The following is an 8,338-nucleotide window of genomic DNA, read 5'->3' on the forward strand; positions in this document are numbered from 1 at the left end:
GCTGATGAAAATTCTTGAGGGGGCGATTGGGAGAGGGAAGGAGGAGGTTTAAAGTTCCTTTTCCATTAATTAATTATCTATTCTATGATTTCTCATGTCTCCCACTCAAAAGACATCCTCTCCCCTTCCAAAACTATACAGTTCTTGAGGAGGAGATGCTATTTTTAAAAATCACTTCTTTGAATTGTAGACAGGAATATGGCTACTTTACAGAAGTAGGTAAAAATACTTGAAATATAAGTTTTTCAAAGCATCAGGGAATGTGCAGAGACAAGGCAAGGAATGGGCAGAGAGAAGTTCAGGTGGCAAGAGTATTTCCTGAAAAAGACTTCAATGCAGATTTAGACTTGTTTTTTAATTTTTTTAATTAATTAAGGAATTTATATCCCTTAATCATTAGCATTTCTAAGTGGTGTGGAGATGAAGCATCCCAAGACCAGTGGAAGTCCAGCGATCCATGTTGGAGCTGGAAGGTTGAGACAATGGTCTTTTCCAGATTGCTTTCCAGATGTTGAGGGCATCCTCCAGCCAAATTACCAAGAACATCACTCTGGTCTTACAGAGGCAGGACACTATCCTGGCACTGACCTTCTGTGAGCTGGCTTCCAATGAGGGGCCCTTGCACCTCAGCCTTACCTTCAGGGTAGGTAAATCCATCACTTGTGAGGTCTTCAGAGAAACTGTCCATGAACTGAACAAACTGTATCTTGCAGTTGTGATAAATGTGAGAGATGGATGGAAAGTCACCCAAGTCTTTCATGAGCTCATCTTCCAGCAGGTAGGTTGTCTTGGTTGGTGAATCCATCCCATAGATGCTTTTTAGTTCCCAAGGGGCACAGGCCAGAATACAGTACTACAATTATAAGTGTTTCTACAGCATGGTCCACCAGTCAGTGGTGGACACCAAAAAGGAAGATTTGTGGACACTGGTATTTCTGGGAGAAACCATGACACAGCCATCTTCTGGATATATTTTATTTAAGCTCTCCTTCTCTGGCCTGGCAGTGCTAGTCAATGTGTCCCCTTATCTTCACAGATGAAGCATTTGCCATGCAACCCTGACTGATGGCTCTCTACAAGTCTCCAAGGTTCAACATCAACAGGAATTTCAGCTGTTATCATAGTAGAGTATAGTAGTCTACCTGTGGGCACTTAAAAGCAAGGAAGGAATGCTAATATCTCCCTCTCTATTTCCAGTGGCTGGAATCATGTCAGGGAAGCACTTGGCTGATTTTGCTATTAGATGGAGTGACAGAGGGGTTCAAGCTCTGGGCTGGATTCCATGAAATCCTAAACCCCATCATTTAGAATAATCTAAGATGATGTACCTGATGAAACAGGAAGCAGACAATGGTGTCTCTTTCCAGGACCTGGAAAGAGTTTTCACTATTATTTTATTTACTGTATATCTGGCAAAATAGTGCGCACATAACACTCTCTCTCTCTCTCTCTCTCTCTCTCTCTCTCTCTCTCTCTCTGGTAAGCACTGATGTTTTCAAACTGCTGTCTAAAATATGTTGTAAATCCTTCATCTCCATCTGGCAACTAGGTTAAAAATAAACTCCCCCAAGGATTCAAATATTGGAGTCAATGAAAACTACACACAAACACACACATTCTGTCCAGACACAGGGAACAATGACTGCCACGCACCGTAATATAGGGGTGGGAACTTGCGTTCCGATGGATGTTGCTGGATTACAACTTCCATCTTCCCTGACCATTGGCCATGCTCACTGGGACATATGGTAGTCAGCTGGAGCACAACATTGGAGGGCCACAGGTTCCCCATTTCTGGAAAAGTAGATTACAGACTGAGAAGGTACTACCATTACATTCTGAATGGCAAACTAGGCAACACATTTAACTCAGTGCAAATGGGAATGTTTGCAAAGGGAGCAGTGAGTGTCTCTTGTTCTCATTCTCAAGAAGCCCTCAGTCTCCCAGAGACCAGCTTGGGCATCATCAGCACAGCCTTCATACAGTTTCCTTTGTATCCCAGTCCAGAAGTTTGTGCCTTTGGTTTCTTGTGCATGCCTTCTGTCAACCCCTGCTTGACCATTTCAGGGAAATCACGGTTCTGCCCCACCCCAAATAGTTAAAGTTTCTTTGGTTGGGTTTAATTCCTTTTTTGCGTAGGGTTGTGCGTGCAGGCTTCCTGAGCAAAATAGTTCCATTTAATTTGTCAATTGTACCCTCTGCATGGAGAATCTGATGCAAGATTGCATCGAGGCCACAGTGACACCAGAAATCCATTTAGCTGCTGCAAGGTCTTCCTGCACATACACCCTCTGGCGCTGGGGAAAATAGGTGCTGGGCCTTGATTGGCTAAAGGAGAAATCTGTCCTCCTGGATACAGGTCTTCCTGTAGAAAAACTGGTCTTTGGCCTGGGTCTAATGACTCCCATTTGGATGAAGGATTGTGTTGTAATCACATGTGCCTCTATGCACCTCGTGGTGAGGTCCATGAATCCAATGGCTCATGTGAAGGTGAGGCAAGTTGACTTTGTTATTTTTGGTCTGTACCTGAATTCCAAATGGCAATTCCAAGGCAAAGGGTTTTGTTTGGTTTGTAATCTCTAAATCAGGGGTCGGCAAACTAAGGTTTGCAGGCTGGATCAGGCCCAATTGCCTTCAGGATCCGGCCCGCAGACTGTCTGTGGATTGGCGTGGGGATTCTGTTCATTCAGGCTGCGCCATTTTTTTCCGGCGCCATTCCATCCCCCCCTCACACACACTGCGGTGGCACCTCCTCCTGGCTTCCCCTGCCCTGCCTAGAGGAGGAAGGGGGCTGGGCTGAGCTGGCTGAGCACCATTTTAAGCAGCCCATCTCCGGAGCCAGCCCTTTCGCGTTGCTCATCTTCCCCCTGCCACCGCCGCCCTGGTGCTCCTGTGGGCCAGAGAGCGGAGCAGACGAGCTCGCTCTGCCTGCCCACAAGAAGCAGCAGCAGCGGTGGTGGTGGCGGCAACCCCTGGGAAGGTGTAGTGGAAATGCGGAAGACAATTGTACTTTGAAGAGTTAGGTGGCATGTCCCTTTCCCTTTAACATCCCCAGTTTGAGGTCTGCCGGATTCTTGTGTTTCACACACCTGTCGGGAGTTTATTGGGTTCTTCTGTGTTGCAAGTGCTGCAGGTAGTGGAAGACTCTCAGCCACTCTGCATTAATCATGAGTAATGGCCAGGTGCACTTGATTACATCAAGGCAGGTTATAAAAGCCATAGGTGGGAGGGGCCCGGTGAGCTTTTGCCCAGTTCAAAGGACCTGAAGCAGATGCCAGAAAGGGGCAAGAGGCAATGCAAAGGGGGTTGAACTCAAATAGGTCTGTAGATGTGTGTTCACAGTTTCCCTCAGGATGCGAGACGAGAGGGGGTGTGAAGAGAATCAGGACTTACAGGGTTAAACAGTTCTGAGTGACGTCTCACATTCTGAGGCGTGGTTATGTTCACATACGGGAATGTTCTCTGTGTGTGAGTTCTCTTTCGGTTTTGACCGAGAGGCAAAAGATGTGCGCTCTTTCGCCGGGCTGATTTAAGATGTTTTGCTACACGATTAAAGACTGTTGGAGATAAGCAACAAGCCTCCGTACAGTCTGATTTATTACCCACACACTGCAACAGTTTCTACCACTGCGGAGACTCTGCTGAAGTGAAGCTGAGAGAGAGCTAGGCACAGGAGCACAGTGGCGCGCAGCAGAATGTGCCGGACGCCATCATAAAGCCACAGAACGGACCTCCAGAATGAATTAAGTTCTTAACCCGAGAGCCAGTGTGGTGTAGTGGTTAAGAGCGGTGGACTCGTAATCTGGCGAACCAGGTTCGCTTCCCCGCTCCTCCACATGCAGCTGCTGGGTGACCTTGGGCTAGACTTCTCTGAAGTCTCTCAGCCCCACTCACCTCACAGAGTGTTTGTTGTTGGGCAGGAATGGAAAGGAGATTGTTAGCCGCTTTGAGACTCTTTAGGGTAGTGATAAAGTGGGATATCAAATCCAAACTCCTCCTCTTCTTCTACCACTTTATATTTTACACATCAGGAGTCTGCTTCGCCAATGTGTTCCCTTTGGAGACTACGCTGCCCAAGGGCACTGGGTGATTGACAGGTGCGCATGGTTTGTATGAAATGGATTTTGTGGGCCAAACTGGATCCCCTTGTGGGGCCAGGACTGGCCTTTGAGCCAGAGGTTTTCCCACCCAAGGATGCTTGGTTTTAGGCAAATTACTGAAAGAGCCATTGTTGTGCAGTGCATATGTTCATTCCCCCATCTTCCTTTATTTCCTATGATTAAACAAGTTTTGCAGGATTTTGATGCACTTCAAAAACCTTTAAACCCCTTTGATGGCCAGAGATCACAGGAGAACAAAAATAATGCGGGTATTGCAGGCAACAATGGCTCAAGTGATCCACAGAGCTCTCATTCGTACTATTTATACAGCGCATTTCCAAGTGATCTAAGTGTTTCATGTATTTTATCTGAGTAAACTTTACAATGGGACGCGGGTGGCGCTGTGGGTTAAACCACAGAGCCTAGGACTTGCCGATCAGAAGGTTGGCGGTTCGAATCCCCGTGATGGGGTGAGCTCCTGTTGCTCGGTCCCTGCTCCTGCCCACCTAGCAGTTTGAAAACACGTCAAAGTGCAAGTAGATAAATAAGTACCACTCCAGCGGGAAGGTAAACGGTGTTTCCGTGCGCTGCTCTGGTTCGCCAGAAGCGGCTTGGTCATGCTGGCCACATGACCTGGAAGCTGTACGCTGGTTCCCTCTGCCAATAAAGCAAGATGAGCGCCGCAATCCCAGAGTCGGTCACGACTGGACCTAATGGTCAGGGATCCCTTTACCTTTACCTTTAAATTTTACAATAGACCCTGTGAGGGAGGCTGGGGTTGTTGCCCTCATGTTGCACAGAGGGACTGAGGCCAAGGGGATAGTGCCTTGTGCATGGCAGCCTGGTGAATTTGTGGCGTTTGAGGTGAGATCTGAGTTGAGGATTTCCTGTCTGTTTCACACAGTTAGCTGCTCTGCTGCACTAGCTCTTAATGAAGATAAATGGGCAAATCTTAATAGAGAGCATGTCTGGACTCTTTTTGGAATGTGCTTTTCTTGTCATTCTTCACGCACCGAAATACCTCGTTAGTAAGGATCTCATTATGTGTTTTTTTCCTTTTTCCTTTTTTCCTCTCGTTTGGTGTCATTAGGTTAGGGCACAGTTAGAAAATATTTATGGAATTTATGAGCACCCCTTCAGTGAGCATGCTGTGCTAATGTGGCGTGGAAGCACTAGGCAAATAATAACTGTACTGAACAATGTTACTAATAGCACTTGGATAAAACAGCTGTCGATACCTGCATGACTGGTTAACTTTCTGAAGATTATATTAGAGTGGCGATGAGACCGCAACAAAAGATATGAGATGTCACTGCCCCCTAGTGGCCGTGGCTCTAAGTGTCTTTTCTTTAAAGGTCTATAAATGGTCATTGCACCAAGGGGACAAAGGAAAAAGACAGATGTTCACGCAATTAGCCCCTGGATTCAGAAAATGGTGACAAGTAATTATATAGGAAGCTGAGCATGCTGGGAAACTGAAAGGAAGTGTTCAAAGCAGTACTGAGTAAAAAATAAATCCACAAGGGCAATTCTGCTGTTAGATTGTTGCAAGATCATCATCTCATTGTGTGAGATCATCAGATGGCAGGCAACCATTTTATTTTATTTTATTTAAAACATTTACCATATTTTTCCGTGTATAACATGCCCCCATGTATAAGACGCCCCCTATTTTGGGGAACTCAAAATTAAGAAAATGGGGGGAGATGGCCCCCATGTATAAGACTAAACCCCCCTTTTAAACATTATTTTTAGTAAAAAACCCTAGCCTTATACACAGAAAAGTACAGTATATAATAATAATAATAATAATAATTAATAATAATAATAATAATAATAATAATAATAATAATAATGTACCTCACCCATCTGACTGGATTGTTCCAGCAACTTGGGACAGCTTCCAACATATACAGAAACACAGCAACATCACAACAAAACATCACACATTAAAAGCGTCTCGATACAGGGCTGCCTTCAGATGTCCATGGAAGGTCGTATAATTATTTATCTCTATAATAATAATAATAATAAATTTTATATCCCCCCCTCCCCAGCCGAAGCCAGGCTCAGAGCGGCTAACAACAATAAAATAGTACAACATTCTATGACATCTGGCAGGAGTGTGTTCCACAAGACTTGTGCCGCTACCGAGAAGGCCCTCTGGCTGGTTCTCTGTTAACCTCACTTCTTGCCATAAGGGAACTGCCAGAAGGACCTTGGAGCTGGACCTCAGTGTCTGGGCTGAACGATGGGGGTGCAGACTGTCCCATACGACAGTCCAGCTGAAGCAATCAACCGAAAAGGTTAAGTCAAATAAAAACAGCAGATAAAAGAGGGAGAAAAATGCAGCACTCTGTTAAAGGATCCGGAGAATTTAGAAGGTGCATAAGGGCACACCGGTGTTGATGCCTCACAAGCCTGTCTGGGGAGACCTTTCTGCAATCAGGGCAACACCACTGCAAAGGTCTGCTCCCTGGTTACCAGCTTCTTAACCTGTGACACCGGATCCCCCAAAGGAGTAGCTCTAAAATAGCTTTCAAAGGCTGAGAAGGAGCATGGCAATCCGTCATGTATTACATGTCTACAGCACCTTCCTCCAAGTGCTTAAGATCACAAACTTACTCACTTCATCCTTACAACCAATGGGCACTGGTCCGTTAAGGTAAATGGGTCACTGCCCCACCAAACTCAATCTTGATTCCTCCCAAGTTCACGTACCTTCTTGCTTTACAGCTAGTCCAGAGGGTGCCCCTGGCTGTTTTCTCCTGAGTCTCAGTTTTGCCCTTGTAGAACTCGGCAGGGAGGAAGATGGGGACAAAAGTAGACTCAGCCAGCTCCACCTGCCATTGTCTCTGGCTTCACCTGCTGTCAGCCTCCCTGCCCTCTTATGAACCAGTCCCAGAGAGCGAAGCATCATCGCTGCTCACAGCAACCATGTCAGATATGTTAGACAGAGCGACTGCCCCAAGGACAGCTGGATACTTGATGGCTAAGTATGAATTTGAGCTTGCACCTCTCTGCTTCAGGTCTTAGGTGGGCAGAGCTCAGCAGCAGAAGGCATACTTTGAAAGCAGAAATCCCCTGGTTTGGTCCTCCAGTAAATTGCACCGGGTAGCAGACGATATGAAGCTCTCTGTCTGAGACTCTGGAGAGCTGCTGTTAGTCCGAGTAGACATTGCTGGGCAAGATGGATCAAAGATCTGACTTGGCAGAAGGCAGTTTCATAAGTTCATCAAAAATGCTGTAAGCATCACTTCCCTCGCTAGAAAATTGCGGGAGCTACACAGAAAATGCAAGTGGAAAAAAATGTTAATGTCTGAGCATGCATAATGTGAGATTGTTGCAGATGCTGTAGATTTAAATTGTGATCTAAGCATCTCCTATGAAAGAGCCTAGAGACTTCTAACTATGAATAATTTGGCAGGAATATGCACTGATATATATAACAACCGAAGCTACCAGTTCACAGTTAATTGCTTGCTACTTGTACATAATGTCAAAGTAATATAAAATGTAAGAGACACCAAGATGTTTACATGAATTTCTTATGCTTTTTCACTTTCTTAGATAATCTGACGTGCTATTCTAAAAGCTGAAATGTCAAACATGGTTTTTCCTGGGTGATAACAATAGACATGCAAATGTCTTCGACAAGTTCCATAAGAAGGCAACCTAACCAGACTTTCTGCAGAGATGCTGGCAAGGAATAAGAAATCCTTGAAGTGCAAAGTGTAATAATGTTATTGTCACTGTGACCTAAAAGGAACAGTTGATGTTAAATATTCACATTAATTTTTGTACATTAGCTGGGACAATTCACATTGTTTAATGGTACTAAAGCCATTTGACCAAATCGATCTCAGTATACTTTCTGGAATATGCAAACTTAAGCGAAAGTCATACTGAGGCATCAGTTTTCTTACTGTTATACATGACAGGGCAAGTGGTAGCGGCAGAGAGCTCCTTTTCAGTGTGCCTGCCTGCCAGTAATATATCCTTCCAGAATACTCCATTTATTTCCTCTCTCCAATATTTGTTTTTGTTTTTGTTTTTAACCCTGACAAACACTCAACGTTCTTTGGTCACTGAGAACACTTAGTTCTTACTGATCTAGTCTGGCTGGAGGCGTGGCACCAGTAGGTTTTTATTGTCTTCCTATGTAGACAAAAAATGGCTCCTCCATCTTGGGAACGGCCATGCCAGATATGGCAGCAACATCTCAAGAAGTATCCAAA

The 8,338-nt window shown here is 45.1% G+C and overlaps 1 long non-coding RNA gene across 1 annotated transcript; it reads left to right on the forward strand.

Moving 5' to 3' along the window:
• The first annotated feature begins 6,269 nt into the window (after nucleotides 1-6,269).
• LOC309530972 lies at nucleotides 6,270-7,956 on the forward strand. Its single transcript, XR_014218996.1, has 2 exons — nucleotides 6,270-7,318; nucleotides 7,671-7,956. It is a non-coding gene; the product is annotated as an uncharacterized lncRNA (long non-coding RNA).
• Nucleotides 7,957-8,338: the final 382 nt, after the last annotated feature.

The sequence above is a fragment of the Podarcis vaucheri genome (assembly GCF_965113315.1).
Source record: "Podarcis vaucheri genome assembly, chromosome: 4".
Classification (NCBI taxonomy): Eukaryota; Metazoa; Chordata; class Lepidosauria; order Squamata; family Lacertidae; genus Podarcis; species Podarcis vaucheri.